We start from the raw sequence: 22007 nt of genomic DNA, 5'->3' as shown, positions 1-22007 counted from the left end.
AATGAGATTTTCAAAATATGAATTCTATAACAAGTTATTGGATGGTGTAACATTGCTTAGAGTTACACCAGGTGTAACTTGAATCTAACCATATACACACACACACACACACACACACACTTGATATAACTTTAAGTAATGTTACACCACCCAATATTTTTTAATTAGATGTAAATTTTGATAAATCCACTACTGGATTACATTATCTTCGTATATCTCTATGTTTACAAAATTTAAAAGTGATTAAAGATAAATAACTATGTCATCAATCAAATTGTTTAAATTTAAGTTTTTGTAGTTTAAAATAATGCATAAAAGATGAGTTTATGGTAAATTATATCCAATTGGCATGCATTTTAAGAACATATGAAACATTTAATTCAATAGTGTGTAACTTGAATTCAACTCATATATATATAATTATAATTTTTTTTTTAAAATGGTCAATCTTCTAAGTCAATGAAAATGACAACGGTGTTAGAATTTTGTTTTTAGAACTGTTTGCGTGCTCTCTCTCTCCCCCCAAATCAGACGTTCTCTATCTTCGTCCAAGATCTCTCTCTCATCCTTCGTGCTCAGCCAAGCCACATCCAAGACTTCAGTTTTTTTTTTTTAAAGAAGTGTACATTAGGTCCCCCACCCCCCCCAAAAAAAAGATTCTTTAGAACTTGAAAAATAAATTAATAAATTAACAAGGAAAATCCCCAAAAATCTAGAGAACTCAGTCCAAAATTTAACTAAAAAATAAATGCAAAAATATGTGGAGAAAGGGAACAGAACTTGAGAGTGAGAGGATGTTACCTATGAGATTTGATAACAAAAATATTGGCTTTGAAACCAATTTGAACAGAGAAGCTCGGCTTTGGTAAACAAAGGGTTTGGCTGGATTTAAGATGGTAGATGGCAAAAAATTAAAATTAAAATTATTTGACGATAATTCAATTTTTTTTATTATTATTTATAATCTGAACATTGTAAAGATTCCAGCATAAATGTATAACCAATTATGTCAAGAACACATGCTAGCTATCGAACTTGAACCATTGAAACAGTAACATCATTAACAGAAAATTTCTTTGGTTGCTATGAGATAACTTCTTATCTAAGGGAATTTTCCTTTCAGTAAATGCCGGGTGCTTTGGATGAGGAAGATCAAGAATCTCACTTTTAATTAAGCATGGAAATAACAACAGATACAGTTGACCTATCTTTGGCAAATTCTTGCACACACAACAGGCCAACGTGTATGCATCTCAAAATCTCCATTTCAAAGCATGGTTCATACACCATTGTGTCTATTAAGGCTATAATGTTGTTTGCATTCCACAATTTCCATGCCTGGAAAAATATAAACAGGGTTGAAATTCTTAGCGTCAATATTGAAAATTATAACAAACAAGCATTGGAGATTTTCAAAAATAGGGCGATGGGATATGGATGACTTACAAATCCTAAAAGGCTCATCATGGACTGCTCATGATGATAAAAGCTAGAGTTTCTTCTTCCACTAATTATCTCAAGTAACAACACTCCAAAGTTGAAGATATCCAATTTTTCTGAAAATTGCCCTTCCATTACATATTCAGGAGACATATAGCCACTAAATTATAACAACAAAACACATCAAAATCTTGTCATCAAATATTTGTACTAGTATCTAATTGAATTGACCCTATTAGTATTGGCTTGGTCTTCATCATTTCCAAAAATCCTTGCCATTCCAAAATCTAATATTTTTGGATTTAGCTCTTTATCCAACAATATGTTTCTTGCCTTTAGATCTCTATGAATAATCCTTAATCTAGAATCCCTATGAAGGTAGAGTAGACCTCGACCAATTCCTTCAATAATGTTGAAACATTTTCTCCAATCTAACAGTTTTCCTTGTGAGGATCTAATGAATTTAAACAATAGCATTAAGAGAAACTCGCAAGATGAATGAAAATAAAGTTTGAAAAAAGATGTTCTAGTGGTGAAGTTATAAGAGAATTGGAAAAGTCTATTTCAATTGAAGTATCACAACAGAGAAGATTGTTTAAATTTCTCAAAATAGTATAACGGTAATTCCTACGCAGAAAATTATCACCACTCATAAATAAATTGACATTTTTATAAAGAAAATTTAAATTTGTAATGCATTTGTATTACAAGAAAGGGCATTAAAATTAACTAACCAAAGAGGAATGCATCCAGACTTTTGTTTGCATATATTCATAGATCAACATCTTTTCTTCTCCTTCAGCACAACAACCAAGAAGCCTAACAAGATTCCGATGTTGAAGTTTTGAAATTACCACCACCTCATTCATAAATTCTTTTGATCCCTGTCCAGAGGCTTTAGAAAGTCTTTTTACTGCAATCTCTAGTCCATCTGGCAATTTTCCCTATAAACAAACATCAAATGGTTAACTATACATACAAATTATTAGACAAGATACCTCTAGTAGAGCAACCAAATCCACCCTTCCCAAGCTCGTTAGATAGATGGAAGTTGTTTGTTGCACTTGCCAGCTTCTCAAAATTGAATAGCGGTAGCTCTTGGTTTAACTTGGTCTAGGTTGTCACTATGAAATTTTGTTGTGCCCCTGCTTTGTTGAACAATAAGATCTCCTTCGCTTTCTTTTTCCTTCCTAATGTCCACTATAGTAGTGAGTGATGTAGTATATAGCAACATTTACTAGTCCATTGAGCTAATTTAATTGGGAATATTACCTTTTAGATTTGCCATCCGCCTCCACAGTAAATAAGTGCAGATGGAAAGGAAAATTGTTCCTGTGCAGATGGAAAGGAAAATTGTTCCTGATAGTTTTAAATAAAGTCTTGGACATTGATTTCCTTATCATGGGGAGCCAGGGCCGGCCCAAGGACTAGGCAACTTAGGCCTAGGCCTAAGAGCATCCACAGTAGTGGAGCTAAAAATTTAGCTTTTTAGCTCCACCAAAAGTTACTTTATCTATTTTACCTACATACGTGCTACAGCAGTAGATCTATTTTAGCTTTCAACAAAATAAAATAATATAAACATCACAATAAAATAATATAATTACTACAATAAAATAATATATTTCACTACCAAAAAAAATCCACAACCACAACCACCTCAACCATCAGCCACACGCACAACCACACCCACACCCACACCCACAACCACCACCAACACCACCACCACCACCGGCAGTAGTCCACAGCAAGCAAAAAAAAAAAAAAAAAAAATATTTTCCAAGCATTGCTCACTGCATTTGTTTTCAGAAGCACTTGACCAAGCTGCATCGTCTGGCACTTTCATCATCTTCAATTTCAAAAACCCATCTTTTTTGCCTTCTTCACCACCAGTGTTCACCCTCTCACACTGCAACAGTGCCCTCCTAACACATCCACTAGTCCAATTGCCTTGATTCCATTCTTCTAAATTATTTGGCTCGAACCCCTGGAAGCAGCTACAAATTGGTGTATTCTTTGGATCACAGGTTCCGAATGCCCCACACTTGCCATAAACATCACACTCAGTGTGCAAAGCTAACCACACGACATCCTTCAAACCATTAGACATATATTTCAGCACTAGATTCCCTTGTGAATTCAAGGCAAAATAGGACAAAGACTTGTCTTCATAAGCAAAAGTAGATAAAATTTCCATCTTGACCATCTACAAAATTGAAACCATTAAGATATACAGAATCCATATCCAGTATTCCAATGAAGATCCGACTGTTCCATGGACCACTGCGCCAATATGGGCTACCGTCTTTCCAAATGAATAATTGAGGAAGTCTAGGAGGTTGAATACCACACGAGAAGATTCCAATGGATGGATCAGAAGGGCTTTTCGAAGATGTAATCTGCACTTTCTTACCTGTTCTTACATTAGCACTAACCTTCATCGTTGGCAAGACTGTATCAGAAGGATATTGGAAACTCTCCCATATTGTCCCTGTAGTGTTTTCTTGCAAGACAAGGTTCCTTGAATCCAAAAGCTGGGCACTTGAATTGGGAACAGAGTTTGTAACATTCGCTGACCAAATTGGCTTTTTCTCTCCATTTAGTACCACAAGAACTCCATCCTCAAATATAGTAAGAACCCCATTAGAATACCTGAGAGGTTCCTGTCTGTTAGCCACAAATACAACTGTGCATCCATAAATGTTATTATACCATATTCTGACGTATCGATTGGTAGATTTTTTTGGGCTGAAGAATCCCAGTTTGAAAGCACTCCCATTGGAGATTATATAGCCAGGGTTTTTGATGGGTTCAGAAGATGTGATGGTGTCTGTGGCAGAGCCAGATTCGAAACAAATGCAATATAGCAAGACTAGAAGAACTGACATGCTTGTATTTCGAACACGTCCGATAACTTGTTAAATGCTAAGAATGAAGATTTTAGATGCCAGGAACACCATTAAGTCATTGCCTCTTTTCATACTTTTCTTAAAGAGCTGCATAGTTGAACTTTCTATTACTCGAAGTTAAAGCAACCCATATTGACTCAAATGTTAAACATTTGGATCTATTTTGGGCCATTCATTCATTTGAAAAACTTGCACTTGTTTGTTCAAGATATTTTGAAATTAGATACCCAATGGGTAGCGTTCACACACTAGATCACTATCATGGGCTTGTGAAAAATCTCACATACTTTCTTCTCAACAATCTAACATTTCAGCATCAAACAACACAACAGCAACACAATGGCTCCATGAAAGAAAGTCATAGGAAGTTAGTTGAATTATTTTCTTGTTATTTTTACATTATTTAGCTGAAATGACAATCTAAATCATAAAAATGTCCACATTTAAAACTAAAAATATATGTGAAAAAATAGATATTAAATAGTAAGAGCAAGAGAATAAAAGCTGTACAAGTTATGAATCATTAAATGGACAGAATTTGATGCAGTTGAGTGCACTGTGCACATTGCACTGACTCTATTGGTCCAGCACACATGGTGAAGGCCTAATTGTTTGGAGATGTCAATATTATTAGTGTATGCAGCCTATTCTCAAGTTTTCCTCTTTGATAAAACATCCATTTATTATGGCTATGTTATTGTAATTTTTATTTATGTGGGCTATTAATTTTATTTGTTTGTCCATGCCTATGTTAATTAATTGGCTAATCACTTTAATTTGGACTTAATTGTTAGATTAGCCTAAAATTGACCAAACCGTAATTTAAAATTTTGTGTCTAAATCTTAATCAAGTTAGATTTGATTGTTCTCAAGAACTGATTTTTCCATTGTTTGGTTTGTAAAGTTGTGATTTACAACTATATTTTATGTTGGCTTTATTTCTTGACAAAAAGTGTTGTAATTGCATTAATTTTGTTCCTTGTATTTTGGGGGATTTTATTGTATTGGGTTTAGTATTAAGTTGGTGAAGAATAGAGCATGAATTAAAGAATCAGTGCAGTTCCATGACTAGATCTCATGAAGTTCGCGAGAAGATTAACCTGTGAAAAGGCCACGTAAGAAACACATGCTGGAAACTAAAGAGTCATGCTAAGTTATCAATTTTGCGATTGTCTCACGAGTAGGGCCAACCCGCGAGGTACCCATGAAACTCTCTACCTAGAGGATTTTAAGTGTGACTTTCTTACCTTTCACCCATACTATATATACCCTCATTACCCACAAAAGTATAAGAGGCTATTCAAAGAGAAAAACTCTAGATAGGTTTTCTACAACACAACATACCTATCTTTTAGAGAGAGAGCTACTCATCCTTAATGAGAAATCATTATAGCCTCGTCTCATTCCCTCTCTCATTGTCATACCTTGAGAGGAGATTTGTACTCAAACATAACACACACACATTTTTAGAGTGTAGAGAGTGTTTTAGAGCTTGGGAAGCTTTGGGGATTTGCCAAAAGAAGCCGATGAGGCTTGGCAAATGCAATCAGGCGTATTGCAGGATCCGAAAAGCTAGAAAAGACATGACTCTGAGAAGTCCATTGGTAGCAAGAGCTTGGAAGGCTCAAGTACATTGGGTAGACTAAGCTTGGAAGGTCTTTTGTTATTCGTATACTTCAACTTTACTCTCTAGTGGATCGATTTCAATTTGGAAGGTCGCGGAGAGGTTTTTCACCAAGTTCTTTGGTCTTCTCTTCGATAATACATCTTGGTATTATCTTGTGTTTGCATCTCTCTTCCCTTACTCTTGTGCTTTACTTTTATTGTTTATTGTTCATGTGTATGCACTAGAATAGATCCAGTGTTTGCACTTCATTTACTCTTGTTCCGCACTTAGATAAGTTAGAGTGAAAGCAATCTAGCTGTAATTTCTTATTTGGGGTCTAAACAAGCTCTTATGTTTTATCACAAATCTAAGCTTTCAATTGGTATCATAGTGGGTACACTTGTTTTGGTTTTATTACCTCAGTGTGATCCCTGACCCCTTGTGTTTATTGCCATTGATAGTGCTTTGTATACTTCTATGGATGTTTTGGATGTTGTTGAGTGTAACATGCCATGTGTTTATGAAAATTTCTCTATGAGTGTTAATCCTCATGATTGTGATAACATGTAACATGAATTTATGGGTGTTGTTAAAATTCCAAATGTTAAACTCTTGAAGAAAAATGCTAAAAAGTTTCATGAGAATTTGAGCAAGTTCATTTGTGAAAATGATGATTTGATTGCTAAGCTCAATAAATCTAACAAATTAGTTAAAAAGTATAAGAAACTTGCTAAACATTCTCTTGAAAAACTAAAGGAGTTTGAATGTTTGAATATAGACTTGGATGCTAAACTTGTTTGTCTAACAAACTAGTTGATGATCTTAAATGTGAAAATGAATCTTTTAAGATGCATGCCTACGAAGTGTTTGATTCTTGAACCTATTGCTAAAAAGGAAGAAAATCTTTGTTGCAATCATGATATGGTGCCTGATTTTGTGCCTATTGTGAATTCTACCTCTAAAGACAAATTGGTGTACATTCCTCCACACAAAAGAAACCAAAAAGTGGAGAGAAAGTTCTTAAGCCTAATCCTTCATTTAGGTATCATCCTAAGAAGCCTAATGGACCTAAACCCATTGTTTGTCAACATTGTGGTGCCTTTGGCAATCTAAGACCTCACTGCTCTAACTATCAAGCTCTTAAAAGAATCAAAAGAAAAGAGAAACTTGAGCTTCTTGGAAGTTGTGCTTTGCAAGTCAAACCAGAGTTTATTGAAAGTGGTAAGTTTTTGAAGCATATGGTTAATGCTCTTACCTCTTTGTCTATGTGCATCCCTGGTTCTCATTCTTCTAACCCTTGTTTCATTTATCATGAGACACTCATTCTAAATAATCGTTCCGTTTGAAAGAGGAAAGGTTCCTATGGTTGAACTTATGCATTTTTGGTCCTTGATCTAATTCTTTTGATCTTTGTAGGACCCTTTATGAATTAGCTGCTTCATTGTCATGCATTTATGCATTATGCATCTCTTTATATGCATTGTTTTTGTTGTTTTTGCATTTAATCCTACTTTTATACTTTTGTTTTTACATGTGTAAAAATCCAAAAACACATAAAAAGTGGAAAATTCAAAAAGTTTAATCGTATATGTTTGAGCACATTTCACAGGTGAGTTTGGCCTAATACCTCTGTACTAATGGTGCAGTGCATTTACTAACTTAGCTTGTTATGTATGCACATTTTCTAAGTGTGAGCGACATCTAGAAATCTATGTTTGATTGTTGTAAATAGATTTTCAAGCTTGTCATGAATGATTGGTCAATAGTCTTGCTTGATCTTGATAAATTTATAGACTTGTGCCTAATCTCCTCACAATTATTTTCTTTTTCCTTTTCGAAAAAGCTCTTCAATGTCAATCTCTAAAAAGAGAAAGGGCTGAAAAAGCCTTGCTTCAAAAACTAGTATGACTAGGAAAATCTGGAGCAAATATGTATTACAATGTATGGTGCCAAAGCCAAAGGCTTTTTCATCAAAAATACATCAAAAAGTTCATGGAATCGTTTCTCAAGAATCTAAGTTGGATTTGATCAAAAGTATGAAAAATGAAAGCAAAATGAAAAGCTTTCAATAAAAATGTAAACACATTGGTGAGAGGTCATATATGTTCATTTCTACAAGTGAGAAAGGCCACTTGACTTCGTACTAGTTGTGTATGACTTAATTGAATTAATCATTGACGTTTCATACTAGATTATGGACTAGTTCATACTTGATTCACACACACAACACACAAGTTTAATGTTCAATAAATGTCTATTTCATTTATGGGTTTGTACATGTTCAAATGTGAAATGTGTGTGCTCAACCATATGTGGATCAAATAAAAAAGATTTTTGTTCTTTTTATTTGCTTTTGGAAGTGATTTATATCACCCATGTTTTTCAAATTTATTTCAAGTTGATTTCGTGTAAAAAAAAAAACATGTTTTCTAGGTGTTTTCGTGACTTATTTCGTGAGTAAGCTCAGTTGCGAGTTTAGACAGAGAGTTTCGCGAGTGTTTTGTGAGAAGGGCTTACCTGCGAGCTACCCGCGAAAATTCCCAGTTATCTACGAAAATTTCTAGATCAGCTTTTTAAAGAGCATTTTGTGGGATATTTGTTTTTAACTTCTCCTATCTTCTTCCAACACCGTATTTTAATGTTTCTACATTAAAACCCAACTAAATTCAACTGTTTTTCATTCCATCACCATCTCTAAGGTAATCTTTAAATATTTTCATTGATTTTGATCCTTAGATTATGCTTTTGAGGATGTTATGTTCATAGTTGGGATTTTCTCAAATGGAGGTTGGAAAATTAATTTTTGTCAATCTTTTTTATTGGGTTTTGTTTTATATGATGATTTGCTTTGGATGTTAGCCCCTTGTGGAAAATAACATGTATTTAGGCAAGATTCTCATATGTTTATGCATTGTTTAACATACATGTATAGTGTGTGCGCTCTAAGTGTTTGATAAAATGCCTCTATGATTTTTTTTTTTCTCTTTTGGACTCCGTTGAGTACCAATTTTTGGGAATAGTCATGATTATTCATGTTTATCATGTTTTGATAATTGGTTATAAAATTTACACACTTTGCCCCATGAGTGCTTGCTCATGCATTGGTCATGCATCTCACATGCACACTAGATGCACCATTGACGCACACACTCTATCACTTGACATGTTTTGCATTCACTCATGATAGTTAAGTCTTTTTAGACTTTTTTAGCACATATAACATGTTCTTGTGTTGATGTTATGCCTTGGTCTATATCTTGTTCCATCATCCTTAGCATGTCATATTTACTCTATGCTTTATAGCATTTTGTCTTTAAGATGTTTTATCTTTTGTTTGAACTTCATTTTTTCATTCATCTTGGAAGTCCATGCATCTTACCCTTGTTCATATCTTCTTTTCTTTCCTCCTTACTCTTGATTCATTTGTCTATTCATGACAAAAAGGGGGAGAGTGTACCAGAGTGTATACCGGAGTGTATCATCATTTCTATATGACTCATATGTACATTCTTAGGGGGAGAAATTCTATCTCGTGCATATTTGTAGGGAGAGAAAGCCATAGGAGAGATGCATATACCAAGGGGAAAAAGACATTTTTTATAAGAAAACCTTGTTTTGTTTGCTTTACTTTATGCTTGTTTTCTTACTGCTTTAAGTTATGTTTAGTATCTATACTTTATTGCTCTCATCGCATCATGTTTATGTGTTGGACATGCATACATCCTTATGCTATTATGTTTTATTGGTTGCATGTTTAGATGATCATTTGCTTTGCTTTATGATTATTGTAGTCGTTTCCATATGACTGTTTTTTGTTTGATCAAGTTGCTCATATGTTTCACATCTTTGTTTACTTGAGCACTCTTTATTTGTTACATTATACTTGTCATTTTATTACTTGCTTTACCTTGAGGGTCTAATGCATTTTGTGCAAGTGTTTCAGGATACAAGTATTGTATTCTAAGTTCATCTCAGGTTTTAGATTTAAGTGTGAGTGAGTTTTACCATTGTTCCCAAACTCATATTTAAGTCTAGAGTCTGTTATAGGGTGTTTTGTCACGGTATAGCCAAAGGGGGAGATTGCATTAATTTTGTTCCTTGTATTTGGTGGGATTTGATTGTATTGGGTTTAGTATTAAGTTGGTGAAGAATTAAGCATGAATTGAAGAATTAGTATAGTTTCACGACTAGCTTGCAAGAAGTTCGCGAGAAGAGTAAGCCACAAAAAGGCCATGTGAGAAGCACATGCTAGAAGCTAAAAAGTCGTGCTAGGCTATCAAATTCGCGACTGTCTCACAAGTAGGGCCAACCCGCGAGGTACCCGGGAAACTCTCTGCTTGAAGGATTTTAAGTGTGACTTTCTTACCCTTCACCCATACTATATATACCTTCATTACCCACAAAAGTATGAGATGCTATTTAGAGAGAAAACCCCTAGATAGGTTTTTACAACAAAACACACCCATCTTTTACAAAGAGAGCTACTCATCCTTAGTGAGAAATCATTCTAGCCTCTTCTCCTTCCCTCTCCCATTCTCATACCTTGAGAGGAGATTTGTATCCAAACACAACCCTCACCATAGTGTAGAGAGTGTTTTGGAGTTTACGAAGTTTTGGAGATTTGCCAAAAGAAGCCAGTGATGCTTGGCAAATGCAATCGGGCGTATTGCAGGATCTGGAAAGCTAAAGAAGACATGACTCCGAGAAGTCCGTTAGTAGCAGGAGCTTGGAGGGCTCAAGTACATTGAGTAGACTAGACTTGTAGGGTCTTTTGTTATTCATGTACTCCAACTTTATTATCTAGTGAATCGATTTCGATTTTGAGGGTTGCAGAAAGGTTTTTCGCCGAGTTTTTTAGTTTCCTCTTTAATAACACATCTTGGTATTACCTTGTATTTGCATCTCTCTTCCCTTACTCTCGTGCTTTACTTTTATTGTTTATTGTTCACGTGTATGCACTAGAGTAGATCCAGTGATTGCAATTCATTTACTCTTGTTCCACACTTAAATAAGTTAGAGTAAAAGCAATCTAGTCGTAATTTCTTATTTAGGGTCTAAACAAGCTCTTGTATTTTAGCACAAATCCGAGCTTTCATGGTTAACAAGAGAAAATAGGGGGAAAATAGTGGGGCTCATGAGTTTGCCACCCAGGCCTACCAAATTGTCTTTTGTCCAAATTGTTTCTAGTGGTATTGTGTTTAAAGCATATTTTGTGCACTATAGAACCCTTAGTTATGGTAATATTGTTCCTTATTAGTTATTTTCATTAGTTGGTTGGGGTAGTTATTTGGAGTCAGTTGTGTTTTAGGATAGCTACAAAATCTTCTTTTAGTCGCTTTCAGAGATTGGCTCTTTGGGCCTTGTTGCGGTGTTTTATGAGTTGAATAAAATCTTCTTTTAGTAGTCAGTTGTTTATTGTAGCCCAATGGATTGGAACTTGAACCATTATAAAGTCACAATTAATTTAAAAACTAATTAAAATACAAATAAAGAGGGTATATACATATATATATATATGTAAGAATTAGGCACCCTAATTGAAAGCATCTAAATAAAATTAAACAATTTTCAAGTGCATTTTCTTAAATTACATAAGAAAACTAAGAAATAACGAAGAATAAACAAAAAATTAATATTAAATTATAAAAAATCCTTCAAATACAAAACATAATTACATAAATAAACAAATAATTTCCAAGTTTTACATTGTAACATTACAAAATAAAGAACCCTTCAATAAAAAACACACCATCATCATTTATAAACACAAATTTTAATCTTATCAAGTACATAAAGTCAAAATGAATGAAATAATAAAAAAATTGCATATAAATTTTAATTTTTGTGGTAAATGATGATAATTTTATCCTAAAGAAACAATAAGGGGACTAGGAGGAACTTGCCCATGAGTATCAACTAGAGCCAATTGAAGAATAGAATTGATGAGTTAAAGCTCCCAAGTTATACAACAATAGGCCCAACATAACTCAATTGTAAATCAAAGCATTAAATGAGCGTTCGATTGGACTAGTCTGAGAATAGAATCGATGGGCTTGATATCAGCATCAATTACAACTTTGGCATCACCTTCAGGGAGAACAAATTTGGAATGAAGTCCATTTGTTCCATTCGTATGAAGCAGGGAGGATGAGGTCGGCTACTTGGTTGATTTCTGGGATTGGTTGGGAGGATGTGGAATGGAGATAGTTGTGGAGTGAAGTTGAGGATTGTATGTTAATGGACCCATGGATCAGTCCATATATTGGTATTTTGAGCCTGATTCAATGAAATAGAGTTGAGCACAGAACCCTGTTAAGCAATGGAATAGAGTTGTAAGTTCCTTTCCGGATGGGAACAGTTGATTTCTTCTATCTCGGACATGTTTAGAGTTGAGGAGATGAACCCATGTCTTATCTGCATTAGAAGCTACTGATGAGCCCAACTTAGAGATCGAGGCTTATTTAGATCATCAGTTCTTGAGGCCAAGACCTTTAACGGAGTATGCTGTCTAATTTTGTCGTAGATGTTCTTTCAAAAGAAGTACGAATGTTCATTTGTTATTAGCAGGTGCCATATTAATTAGCATTTTTTAAATTTTCCTTAAATCCCTAATATGCAAATAATTTTGTGTTAAAGAGAGGTAAATCATCTTAAGTGTATCAAGAAGAGAATATGGTTTATTTCTTCAAAGATTGTACTAATGGTGGACATTGAAGAGGGACTAGAGGAATCAGTATTAACACTATAATATTTTTCTGATAGTGTTCAATATTGATATGTAAATACAACATGATTATGTGAATAACACATGCCAACTATCTACCTTGAACCATTGTAATAGTAACATTGTTAACAGAGCATTTTCTTTGGCTACTTCGAGAATACTCTGTATCTGACGCCATCTGCCTTTCAGTAAATGCTGGCTGCTTTGGATAAGGAAGATCAACAATCTCACTTTTAAGCATAGAAATAACAACAGATATAGTCGGCCTATCTTTGGCAAAATCTTGCACACATAACAATCCGACATGTATGCATCTCAAAATCTCCATTTCAAAACAAGGTTCAGATATCATTGGGTCTATTAAGGCTACAATGTTGTCTGCATTCCACAATTTCCATGTCTAGAAACATTAAAACAATATTGAAATTCTTAGCATCAATACTAAAACATAAAAGAAAGAAGCATAGAAGGTTTTTAGAAATAAGGCAATGTGAGATGGAAGACTTACAAATCCTAAAATGCTCATGGACTGCTCATCATGGTAAAAGCTTGTGTTTCTCCTTCCACTGACCATCTCTAGTAACAACACTCCAAAGCTGAAGACATCTGATTTCTCTGAAAATCGCCCTTCCATTGCATATTCAGGGGACATATAACCACTAAATTTTCACAACAAAACACATCCAAATCTTGTCATCAAATATTAGAACTAGTATCTAATTGAATTTACCAAAACAAAAGGTACTTACTATGTTCCAACAACCCTATTAGTATTGGCCTGATCTTCATTATTTCCAAAAATTCTGGCCATTCCAAAATCTGATATTTTTGGATTTAGCTCATTATCCAACAAAATGTTACTTGCCTTTAGATCTCTATGAATAATCCTTAATCTAGAATCTCTATGAAGGTAAAGTAGACCTCGACCAATTCCTTCAATAATGTTGAAACGTTTTCTCCAATCCAGCAGTTTTTCCTTTTGAGGATCTAATGAATTTAAACAAAAGCATCAAGTGAAACTCACAAGATGAAAGAACATAAAATACGATAAAAGAAGACTGGTGAAGTTATACAAGAACTGGAAAAGTATGTTTCAATTGAAGTTTCAAAATAGAGAACATTGTTCAAATGCTTCAAAATAGTATGACGGTAATTTCTATGCAGAAAATTATCACTACTCATAGTATAATACACTAACATTTATATGCAGAAAATTTGACAATGTAAAGAATTTCTAATATAAGAAAGGACTAACCAAAGAGGAATGTATCTAGACTTTTGTTTGGCATGTATTCATAGATCAACATCTTTTCTTCTCTTTCAACACAGCAACCAAAGATCCTAACAAGATTCCGATGTTGAAGTTTAGAAATTACCACCACCTCATTCATAAATTCTTGTAACCCTTGTCCAGAAACTTTAGAAAGTCTTTTTATTGCAATCTCTTGCCCATCTGACAATTTTCCCTAAAAAAAACGTCAAATAGTTAACTAGACATTCAAATTATTATTAGACAAGAAACCTCAAGTAGAGCAATCATTACCCAGTATACAGGACCAAATCCACACTGCCCAAGCTTGTTCGATAGATGGAAGTTGTTTGTTGCACTTGCCAGCTTCACAAAATTGAATAGTGGTAGCTCCTGGACATTAACTTAGTCCAAGTTGTCACTATGAAATTCTGGTTGTGCTTCTTCTCTGTTGAACAATAAGATCTCCTTCGCTTTCTTTTTCCTTGCTAATGTCCACTATAGTAGTGAGTAATGAAATATATAGCAACATTTACTAGTCCTCTAGCTAATTTAAGAGGAAATATTACCTTTTTCTTTTGTCATCCACCTCCACAGTAAATAAGTGCAGACGGAAAGGAAAATTGTTCCTGTGATCGCTGTGATTGTGACAATTTTTTTCACTTCTACCCCTTTATCTGTGACAGTTTTTATCACTTCTCCCACTTTATCTGTAAATCAGGGAAAACAAATATGATACTTGTTCAAACAAAATAGACTAAAAACGGTGTTAAATAAAGAGTCTTTTATTTACCAACAAAATAGACTAGCGGGTAATAGGAGTTTAGTAGAAATTATAATTTGAAGCATAATTTTCTCATCTATATCTATATATTACTAAAAGTTGAAGCGTAGCGTTTAATGTTGCTACGCTTACATTGAGCCACATCATCAGTCACGTCATCATTTTTTATTTCCAATTTTTGTTATATATATATTTCTTAAACATTTTCTCATTTAAGATGACTTAAAAACTCCATTATTGAAAAATTTAAATATCTTTGAACCATTATTTTTATTATTAATTTTCCAAAACTCTCCCTCCCTTTTACCTCTTCATCTCCCCACTACTTTCTTCCTTAATATCATTCTTTCTCTACCTTTTTGTTTTCCTTTATTTTGATTCTTCTTATTCTCAACATCTTACTATAAATTTGACATTTCTCTTTTCATTCTATGCATAGTTTTCTACACAAAAAAGGTTACCTCTCTCTCTCTCTCTCTCTCAATTTGTTTTTCATTTTTTGTTTGATTTTTTTTATATTTTATTTTCAATGCATCAATCCTTTAGGTTGATGAATTTTTGTGTTAATTAGAATTCTATTTTGGGTTCATGCAATTTAGTTTTGTATTTTAAGATGTTATCTTTTATATTCTATTTGATTAAATATTATCCTACTGCATTATACATATAGTACTATATAATAATATAATGTTATTATATTACATAGAATAACTTGGATAATTTGATGTTTATTGCTATATAGTTTATTTTTACTCTTTTTTTTCTCTTATCTTATTTTATTCAACATTTGAATCCAGTTACATCCTCCATACTATTAAATTATGCGGCACAAATCAAGAAAATGGCTAGACACAAACCTGCCTTCCTTTACCATACATTAGGGGAATCAATATATTTGTGTGATAAAGGGTCATATAATTTAGATAGCACCCTTTGAATGTGTCTAGGCCCATATATTATGTATCATCTTTAAAGGATGTTAACTTTACATATAATTTTGCATTTACATATTCAGCTACTTTAATTTAGATGTTTATACTTAATAATGAAATCTATAAGCAAGGTAATTAAAACAATCATATTTTACAATTCAAAAGTCACAATTTCTTTTTTCAAAAAAAGGCCTTTTACATTTCTTGGAATTATTTTTAATTTTTTTTTAAAACCTTTGCATACCACTAACTAACCACTTCATACATTAAAAAAATTTAGGTCATTATTACTTCCGTTAATATATTTGATATCTTAATTGATTGAGACCAAACTAGAGAAATCTTTCATATTTCCTTGAAAATTCAAAAAAAAAAAAAAAAACCTTTATACACCACGCATAACTACATTATAACTATTTAAGCCATCCATGATATCTATTTCTTATTGATAACATAAAATTTACAACTAGCAAAGGAACATAAAAATAATAAAAATAAATGAAGGAAGAAAAAAAAAATGAAATTAAACGTAATTAATAATTTATTTGGAAAATAAAAAGTGGTAAGAGGAGTAAAAATAAAATAGATATAGAGGACATTGAAANTATATTATGTATCATCTTTAAAGGATGCCAACAATATTGATCTTATGGGAAAAGTTACATAAATTATTGAGAAAAAAATGTTTATATTACAATCTACTAAAAATGCTTTTTCTATATTTCATATCACTGACGTGTTTTACAACTACCACATGTGTTAACTTAAGTCTTAATATTCTTAAGTTGTTTCGGCAAGAAGAAAAAAAAAAGTTTGTCATAAAAGAGGAGTTCATGTAAAGTTTTTTGCAATATGAAATATATGTTTTGTAAAGCTAACAAATTTGATGATTTGCAAGGCAATTGTGTATACTTTTAGTCTTCAAAAACACACATCTACAAGTGGTTAAACGTTCATCTTAGGTAGTTTTAATTTTTCATATAATTTTACCTGTACACATTCATATATTTTAATTTAGATTTTTCTTTCAAAAAAAAACTTTAATTTAGATATTTATAAGTAAACAATGAAATAATGATTCATGAATAATAATAAAATATATATATATATATACATATTTATCTTATGCAGTTGTAACTTTACATATAATTTTGTATTTATATATTCATCTACTTTAATTTAGATGTTTATTACTTAATAATGAAATCTATAAGCAAGGTAATTAAAACAATCATATTTTTACAATTCAAAAAGTCACAATTTCTTTTTTCAAAAAAAGGCCTTTTACATTTCCTTGGAATTATTTTTAATTTTTTTTTAAAACCTTTGACATACCACAAACCTAACCACTTCATACATTAAAAAAAATTTAGGCTCATTATTACTTCCGTAATATATTGTGGATATCTTAATTGATTGAGACCAAACTAGAGAAATGTCTTTTATATTTCCTTGAAAATTCAAAAGGAAAAAAAAAAAAAAAAGACTTTTTAACATACCACCAACGTAACTACATTTATAACTATTTAAGCCATCCATGATATCTATTTCTTATTGATAATCATAAAATTTACAACTAGCAAAGGAACATAAAATAAAATAAAAAATAAATGAAGGAAGGAAAAAAAGAAATGAAATCAAACGTTAATTAATAATTGTTATTTGGAAAATAAAAAGTGGTAAAGAGGAGTAAAAATAAAATAGAGATGACTATACAGAAGACATTGAAAACTTTATAGTGCAATAAAATCAATAATTAAATATAATAATAAAAATTTAAACTTAAAACTAATCAAATTCTAACTAGGCATTATATATATATATATATAAAATCATAATCTTCATACACCATGACTTAAAAAAAATTATTGAATGGTTCTACCTCTTATTTAATGTCTATGTTATGCAAATCATCAACCAATAAATATATGATAATGGTAAAAAATGTTATAAATAAAATTATGAAAAATATGATAAAACTATGTAAAAAAAAAAAAAACTCTTTATAAAGTCTAGGGACTAAAATAGTATTTTATCTAAAAAATTATCACGCGCAACGCGCGGATTTGCGACTAGTATTACTAAAAGCTGAAGCGTAGCATTTAATGTTGCTACACTCATATTGATACACTCATGTTGAACCACATCAGCAGCCACGTCATCATTTTTTGTTTCCAATTTTTATTATATATTTTTTTAAACATTTTATCATTTAAGGTGACTTAAAAACTCCATTATTTAAAAATTTAAATATCTTTTAACAATTATTTTTATTATTAATTTTCCAAAAATCTCCCTCCCTTTTCCTCTTCATCTTCCCGCTACTTTCTACCTTAATATCATTCTTTCTCTACCTTTTTATCTTCTTTTATTTGACTCTTCTTATTCTCAACATCTTACTATAAATTTGAAATTTTCTTTTTCATTCTATGCATAGTTTTCTCACACAAAAAAGCTTACTTCTCTCTCTCTCTCTCTCTCTCTCAATTTGTTTTTCATTTTTTGTTTGATTTTTTTTTATTGCATCAATTCTTTAGGTTGATGAATTTTTGTGTTAATTAGAATTCTACTTTGGGTTGATGTAATTTAGTTTTGTGTTTTAAGTTGTTATCTTTTATATTCTCTTTGATTAAATATTATCCTATTGCATTATACATATAGTATATAATAATATAATGTTATTATATTATTATATAATAATATAAGTTTGATGCTTATTTCTATATATTTTATTTTTTACTCTTTTTTCCTCTCATCTTATTTTATTCAATATTTAAATCCAGTCACATCCTCCATACTATTAATTTATGCAGCACAAATCAAGAAAATGGCTACACACAAACTTGCCTTCCTTTTCCATACATTGGGGGCCAGGAATCAATATATTTGTGTGATAAATGGTCATATAATTTATAATTTAGATAGCACACTTTGAATGTGTCTAGACCTATAGACTGAGCAATTTGTAGACTTAAAAGGCAATTGAGAATGAACTTTTTGAATCAAGTCTAAAAAAATATGAACTACTATATATCATTTAGATAAAAACTTTTATCATAGATACATTAATATTTTTTGCCACAAATTTAAATCACGCAAACTTAATAATTTTATATTATGTGTTAGCATTGTCTCTACTTCTTCTTTTTCTTCTCAAAAATATTATGTATCATTTTTAAAGGATGCCAACAATATTGATCTTATGGGAAAAGTTATATAAAATATTGAGAAAAAATGTTTTATATTACAATCTACTAAAAATGTTTTTTAAATATTTAAATCTTTCTATTTTTCATATCACTGACATGTTTTACAGTTACCACATGTGTTAACTTAAGTCTTAATATTCTTAAGTTGTTTCGGCAAAAAAAATAAATAAATAAAGAGGAGTTCATGTGAAGTTTTTTGCAAAATGAAATATCTGTTTTGTAAGGCCACTAAACTTGATAATTTGCAAATGATGGAACCACTTGCAACAATATTTGCATACTTATATAGTTCCAACTAAAGCAATTGTGTATACTTTCAGTCTTCCAAAAACACACAACTACAATTGGTTAAACGTTCATCTTGTGTAGTTTTAACTTTTCATATAATTTTACCTTTACATATTCATCTATTTTAATTTATATTTTTTAAAAAAAACTTTAATTTAAATATTTATAAGTAAACAATGAAATAATGATTCATGAATAATATATATATATATATATATGCATATTTATCTTGTGTGGTTGTAACTTTACATATAATTTTGCATTTACATATTCAGCTACTTTAATTTAGATGTTTATAACTTAATAATGAAATCTATACACAAGGTAATTAAAACAATCATATTTCTACAATTCAAAATGTCACAATTTCTTTTTTTCAAAAAAAGGCCTTTTAGCTTTATAGTGCAATAAAATCAACAATTAAATATAATAATAAAAAATTTAAACTTAAAACTAATCAAACTCTAACTAGATAAATTTTATATATATATATATATTTATATATATATTTATATAATCATAATCTTCATACACCATGACTTAAAAAAAATTAATGAATAGTTCTACCTCTTATTTAATGTCTATGTTATGCAAATCACCAACCAATAAATATATGATAATGGTAAAAAATGTTATAGACAAGATTATGAAAAAATGATAAAACTATTTTTTTTAAAAAAAATTATAAAGTCTAGGGACTAAAATAGTATTTTATTTAAAAAATTATCACGAGCAACGTGTGGATCTACGACTAGTTAAAGTATAATTTAAAGCATAATCTTTAATCAGCGTTAATCTTAGAATTCTTAGTTGTTTAGCATGTACATCACCAATACTCTTATAGTTTATAATTTGAAAACAAATTAAGATTTGCTCCCGCGAGATAGACACATGGCAACCAGTTTGAAAATCAGTGGGGACCAGCTCCCGATACCTTTACGGGACTCCTACTCCAATTAATTTATGATGTCCTTCCAGATTAATGGATAGCTATTTACCATAAACTATAATAGTATTGGCGATGTACATGCTAAACAACTAAAAATTCGAAGATTAACACTGATTAAAGATTAATTTTATCACACTAATATGCTTGAACACTAATTCGAAGCTCGACCCTTGAAAACTCCCACTTGATTAATAATATTGGTTGAGATTTTGCTCTCACCATGAGGTGGGATTTTTGGTTTTTGGTTTTATTTTTTTATCCCCAACATAATTCACACAAAATAGATTACTAACTATGTTTTCTTTTCTTTTCTCATTTTGTAAAACAATTTGTCTTTTACCAAATGGACAAGCAGTACATGTGATTTGAAGCTTAAGATAAATTTGGACAGAAAACTAATTAACTCACCAAGTTCTGAAGAGGCAACACGAATGTAAAGATCAACTCCGCCGCTGGAGAATTGGAGTGTGTCAATCAAGCTTCTAGTCCATGACATACACCCCGTGCCAGTATCATATGCATAAGCTATACAAGAACAATTCTGTAAACACTGCTGCCTGCAATCATCTTCATGAGCAGGTGACCAATCTGCAAAGTCTGGCACCTTCATCATCTTCTGTTTCAAAAACCCATCCATTTTGTCGGCTTCACCACCAGTACTGTTTACCCTCCCACACTGCAACGGTGTCCTCCTCACACAACCACTAGTCCAATTTCCTCTACTCCATTCTTTTGTGTTATTTGGCTCAAACCCCCTTAAACAGGTGCAAATTGGTAAACTCCGTGAATCACAGCTTCCAAATGCACCACACCTACCATAAACATCACACTCACTCTTCAAAGCTTTCCACCGTACCTCCCAATTCTCCTTCTCATCATCCCAATATCTTAGCTCAAAATTTCCTTGCGAAGTCAGGACAAAATGTTGTGAAGAAGTGTTCACATAAACGAAACTTAAAGAAAATATTCCATCTGGATCCTCTACGAGACTAAATCCATTATGATATACAGAATACATATCTGGTACTCCACTAAAGATCCGAGTGTTCCAGGGGCCACTGCGCCAAAATGGGCTACCATCTTTCCAAATAAATACTTGAAGAAGACTTCGAGTTTTCAAACCCCACGAGAAGCTTCCAATAGATGGATCAGAAGGGCTTTTCCATGGTGTCAACTGATCTTTCTTACCTGTTCTTGCATTAGAACTAATTTTCATTTTGGGCAACATTGTATCAGTAGGAAATTGGAAACTCTCCCATATGATTGACCCATTAGTGTCTTGCAAGACAAGGTTTCCTGAATCTAAAAGCTTGGCATTTGAATTAACAACAGAGTTTGTGGCTTTCGATGACCAAATTATCTGTTTTTGTCCACCTAAAACTACAAGATTTCCCACTCAGATATAGTAACAACCCCAGAAGCATCCTTCAGGGGGTTTTGTCTGTTGGCTACCCATACCCATTGGGAAGGGAAAGCTGAATTTTTATTATACCATATTCCGAGGTACCGATTGGTAGTAGAGTTTACAGGGCTGAAGAATCCCAATTTGAAAGTACTTCCATTGGAGATTATGCAGTCAGAGTCTTTGATGGGTTGAAAAGAAGTAATGGTGTCTGTGGCAGAGCCAGATTCTAAACAAAAGCCACATAGCAAGACTAGAAGAATTGACATTCTTGTATTTTGAACAAGTCCCATTGTAACTTGTTCAATGCTTCTGGTTTGTGTGGTTTTGTGGGGATGATACCCAAATCTATTCAAACCATTGTTTATAGACCAACCACGGTGGGTGGCGGGTCCTTTAGTAGGACCCATGGACAAAGGGCACACTAAAGATTTTGACTCCACAACAACAAAGCTGGACAAACGAACATGTTTTCAAATCAAATCAAATGTACAATGATTCTGGTTTGTGATAAC

The 22007-nt window shown here is 32.1% G+C and overlaps 2 pseudogenes; both read right to left on the bottom strand.

Annotated features, from left to right (window-relative positions):
• Positions 1-1167: 1167 nt before the first annotated feature.
• LOC136065648 (G-type lectin S-receptor-like serine/threonine-protein kinase At1g11300) lies at positions 1168-4385 on the bottom strand (annotated as a pseudogene).
• Positions 4386-12610: 8225 nt separating this feature from the next.
• LOC112029351 (G-type lectin S-receptor-like serine/threonine-protein kinase At1g11330) lies at positions 12611-21587 on the bottom strand (annotated as a pseudogene).
• Positions 21588-22007: the final 420 nt, after the last annotated feature.

This window comes from Quercus suber, unplaced genomic scaffold (genome assembly GCF_002906115.3).
Source record: "Quercus suber isolate HL8 unplaced genomic scaffold, Cork oak 2.0 scaffold_1068, whole genome shotgun sequence".
Lineage (NCBI taxonomy): Eukaryota > Viridiplantae > Streptophyta > Magnoliopsida > Fagales > Fagaceae > Quercus > Quercus suber.
This window is presented reverse-complemented; position numbering and strand designations above follow the sequence as displayed.